This window comes from Engraulis encrasicolus, chromosome 22 (genome assembly GCF_034702125.1).
Source record: "Engraulis encrasicolus isolate BLACKSEA-1 chromosome 22, IST_EnEncr_1.0, whole genome shotgun sequence".
NCBI classification, from domain to species: domain Eukaryota; kingdom Metazoa; phylum Chordata; class Actinopteri; order Clupeiformes; family Engraulidae; genus Engraulis; species Engraulis encrasicolus.
This window is the reverse complement of record NC_085878.1, coordinates 10,888,240-10,893,239: the sequence shown is the minus strand read 5'-3', so window position 1 is coordinate 10,893,239 and position 5,000 is coordinate 10,888,240. Positions and strand designations below refer to the sequence as shown.

General features: G+C 47.2%; 1 long non-coding RNA gene across 1 annotated transcript in view; it reads right to left on the bottom strand.

Annotated features, from left to right (window-relative positions):
- Positions 1–5,000, bottom strand: part of LOC134439179 (uncharacterized) — a 129,681-nt gene that overhangs the window by 123,962 nt on the left and 719 nt on the right. The window lies entirely within an intron of this gene.

Here is a 5,000-nt window from a genome sequence, read left to right as displayed (position 1 = left end):
ACGCAGCAGCCCGGGGAAGGAAAGGCTGCTGTCGACGGAGGTACAGTACTGTAGCCTGGGCAATCCTATGCACGTATGAATGGCTGCCCATGTTAAGCTTTTAAAGCTGGCATTAATCCTGGATTTTCCCAGAGAGAAGCCCAGTTTGCCATGTTATCGGAGCAGTACCCAAACCTCTGTATTTACAGCATCACACAGGAGAGGATGGGGATGTTGGAATGTAAAGGGGGGGTTGGTGTTAGGATGGATGGGGGTGGGCTATGGCTTTGGCTTTGCTAAGGCCAGACTGTCTGTCTGTCAACTACAGCTTCAACAGGCTTCTCATCCCATTCAATTACACACAGTGTAAGGACAGCCAAACACACGCACACACACACATACACATTCACGCACACACACATGCACGCACACAGAGCGCAGAGCCTTACATCTTCCTGCGACAGAGGGCAAAAATGTCCCAGTCAAATGGTCCCAAACAGATTTCAAGCGACAAAATTTGTCACATGGAAACCACAGCAAAAAAATATATACGACATGAAAATAGCTGGATTTAAAGCACCTGTGTACAATACCTGTGTACAATACTAGAAATGCAATGCATATAACATTAAAAACGTGCTTTTCCATAATGCAATTTCAATACAGATATTAAAAATGCAATCACAGCGCAGTTAAATTTCGTATTCTATACTAAAAATGCATATGGTAATTTCAGCCTTCTGCATATAAAAATCATATCGAATCCATCTGCGTATTCCACTGCAATATGAAAGACAGGTGAAGTAGTGCATTTCCAACTTCCATAGTGCAGCCTATTTTATTTAATGTGTGCGTGTGTGTGTGCGTGTGTGTGTGTGTGTGTGTGTGTGTGTGTGTGTGTGTGTGTGTGTGTGTGTGTGTGTGTGTGTGTGTGTGTGTGTGTGTGTGTGTGTGTGTGTGTGTGTGCGTGAAGTTGTGTGTGTGTGTGTGTGTGTGTGTGTGTGTGTGTGTGTGTGAGAGAGAGAGAGAGAGAGAGAGAGAGAGAGAGAGAGAGAGAGAGAGAGAGAGAGAGAGAGAGAGAGAGAGAGAGAGAGAGAGAGACAGACAGACAGACAGACAGAGAGACAGACAGACAGACAGACACAGAGAGGGGGGGGGAGGTCTGTGTGTGTGTGTGCATGTGTGTGTGTGTGTGTGTGTGTGTGTGTGTGTGTGTGTGTGTACATACACACATCTTTTCTGAGCCCAATCCACTGCAGAAACATAGCCGCCCAACCCATCCCATCCAGAGCAGCCAGCATCAGATCAGAGACAGAGATAGTAGCAAGGCCAAACACATTAAGAGCATCTTAGCACACGCATCTACATAAATCACAGACACACACACACACACACATACTACACAACACACACACACACACACACACACACACACACACACACACACACACACACACACACACACACACACACACACACACACACACACACACACACACACACACACACACACACACACACACACACACACACACACACACACACACACACACACACACACACACGACACGACACGACACAAACACATAAAAAATGGAAAAAATAGAAAACGTACACATGCAACTCCCTGCTTCCCTACCAATATACTCACACAAACAACCCCATATTGATGTACACACAAACATACAAATCAAATAAACAATACAAATCACATTTTGAGCAGAAGACTAAAAGAAAAGGGGGGGAGGGCGGAGGAGAGAGGAGAGAGGGGAGAAGAGAGGAGGAAAAGAGGAAATCATGCAAGGATGTGACGGGGGGAAAAGAAAGACAGTGGGGGATTGAAGGAGGTGTGTGTGTGTGTGTGTGTGTGTGTGTGAGTGTGTGTGTGTGTGTGTGTGTGTGTGTGTGTGTGTGTGTGTGTGTGTGTGTGTGTGTGTGTGTGTGTGTGTGTGTGTGTGTGTGTGTGTGTGTGTGTGTGTGTGTGTGTGTGTGTGTGTGTGTGTGCACGCACGCATGTGCATTATGTGTGTGCACATGTGTGTGTTTGGTAAGGCACAGGCACAAAGAGGAAATCTCCCCACTGATGAACAGGCATCTCTAGACTGCACATAAAAACACAAACACAGGGGAGAGATCCAGGGGTAGAGGGCTTAGGGGCTGGGGGCTCCAGGGAAGAGGGGGATAAGGAGAGGAGAGAGGGGGAGGCAGGGGGGGGGTGCAGTAAGGGATGGGTATGGGGGTGAATGAGGTGGGGAGGGGAGAAGAGGAGAGGGAAGGAGATGGAGATGGTGGATAGGGATGGGGATGGGGATGGGATGGGGGGGGGGGACTTGAAGCTCTGCTCGCTCTGATAAATCTGGCCTGCACAGTATGGGAGCTGAGTTATCATCAGAGATATAAAAAATGACAGGGGAAGCAGAGAGAGAGAGAGAGAGAGAGAGAGAGAGAGAGAGAGAGAGAGAGAGAGAGAGAGAGAGAGAGAGAGAGAGAGAGAGAGAGAGAGAGAGAGAGAGAGAGATAGAGCGAGAGAGGGGTGAAAAGGAGATGGGAGATGGAGATGGAGATGGAGAGACAGAGAGAAAAGCAGTGGAAGAAAGAAAACGAATTCTGCAATTGAAGACAGGCTGGGAAAGACAGGAGAAAAATGTAGAGTAGAGGGCACTAGAAGAAGGTGGAAAGACAGGAAGATACAAAAAAACCCGCTTATACCAGGTAAGACACACACACTAACACACCTAGGTGGCCAAATTGAGAAAAAAAATGCAGATTGCCTGTTACTGTATGTACAGTACAGTGGCAATGAGTGTGTACTGTATGTATATCTATGGATAAATGCGTGTGTGCTTAAGAATATATCATATATTTCCATTCGCTGAGCTGGCATTCAAAATTATGTTTAATCATTTGACACATATTTTTATATACATTTGGCAAATATGAGTGAAATATTTTCTTTGCCTTTTTGTTTTTTCTTCACAGGGAGAAAGGTAATGGAGGAAAGTGCTGCATTTCTGAGTGTGTAAATATGCTTTTCTGCCTTGGAGCTCATGGTAATGTGCTCAGTGTGTGTGTGTGTGTGTGTGTGTGTGTGCGTGCGTGTGTGTGTGTGTGTGTGTGTGTGTGTGTCTGTGTGTGCGTGTGTGCATGTGCGTGTGCGTGTGTGTGTGTGTGTGCGTGCGTGCGTGCGTGCGTGCGTGCGTGCGTGAGTGTGCATGTGCGTGTGCGTGTGCGCGTGTGTGTGTGCGTGTGTGTGTGTGTGTGCGTATTAGTCAGTCCTGCAGCAGGACAGGGTGCTGCAGCCTATTTCCCCATTCCCACTCAAATAGGTTTCAGTCCTGGAATAAATCACTGTCGCCACAGAAATGGACGGACAGCAATGATGGATGACTGAAATTTTTGTGTTGATGTCTTTAGTGTTGCTGACAATTTGGTAGTCCTGACTTTTCCTAGTTCCCCCCTTTTCTTGCTCGCCAACGTGTGTGTGCGTGTGTCGTGTGTGTGTGTGTGTGTGTGTGTGTGTGTCGTGTGTGTGTGTCGTGTGTGTGTGTGTGTGTCGTGTGTGTGTGTGTGTGTGTGTGTGTGTGTGTGTGTGTGTGTGTGTGTGTGTGTGTGTGTGTGTGTGTGTGTGTGTGTGTGTGTGTGTGTGTGTGTGTGTGTGTGTGTGTGTGTCGTGTGTGTGTGTGTCGTGTGTGTGTGTCATGTGTGTGTGTGTCTGTGTGTGTGTGTGTGTGTGTGCACGCACGTGTGTGGCTTTTGCCATCTAAGCGCTGACACAAACCTCGGGACCAGACATTTCCCCACACTTCGATCCGGGAGCGGCCGGCGGGGGTACCACAGGCGTACTCACTGGTTTGTTGCCATAACTGCCCACCCCACGCTCTCTCAGTACCCCACACATAAAGTTCATAGTGGCCTCCCACAAATGCACGAGAGCTGGCAAAACATTGCAAATGACTGGTATATCTCACATCGTTAGAAAAAAAAAACATGAATGCCAAAAAGTTCAAATGTAAATCAAAATCTTACAAAGAAATTTTAAAAAATAAACTTGACTTCAAAAACTTCAAAAAACATTCACGCATCTTAACATTCAGTGTGAGCAGAAATACTGCATTTACTTTTTTTGGTGTTTCTCTTTAAAGGAAAATTGGGAAACGCGCACACTGTGTCTGAAAACAAAGGTGTAAAAAATGGCCGCCTCCTTCAAACACTCAGGTGTGTGTTTCGCGAGAGTAGTACCTCTGTGCGCAAGTGTGTGCGTGGGTGTGTATGTGTGTGCTGGTAGGGTAGGGTCATGGGTGCAACGACCCCCTCGGTGTGTGATATGTCAGCGGATGACAGCGGCTGTGTTGCACATGTTTGTAAGCGTTGTGTGTGTTGGGTGGCTGTCGGTCAGGCTCCTAGCGTAGCCCGCGACGGCATGTTAGCAAAGTGGGGTGATGATCATGGCGGTACGGCAGTACGGCGGAACAAAATGTACGGGTGTTATATTTTATTTTTTGAGGCGTACAGGCCCCTCTTTCACAGTAAAAAAATACTCTCACACCCCTCAAACCTTGCCCTCCAAAAAGCAGTCTCAACAACAACATATCCCATCACAACTCCTGTTTTTGAGATGCACTTCAATACTGTAATGACCATGGAGAAAAACGCCTTGCCTGAAACTGCCTAAATTTACAGGCAAACACACCCACACATCACGCGCCCCAAGATGACATATACACACACATAAAAAACACACACATATACACCACACCACACACGCACGCACACGCACACACACACACACACACACACACACACACACACACACGGCCCTTGGTGACCTGCTCATCTCAGCATCTGTGCTGGTTTTTTTTAAGTCAATTCCCAGAGCACTTAAAAACACTCTTGACATGCAGCACACAGGTGCAAACGCCCCAAACACTCCTGCAGCTCATTCACACATGCAATACCTGACACACACGTAAACATACAGCGCGCACACACACACACACACACACACACACACACACACACAC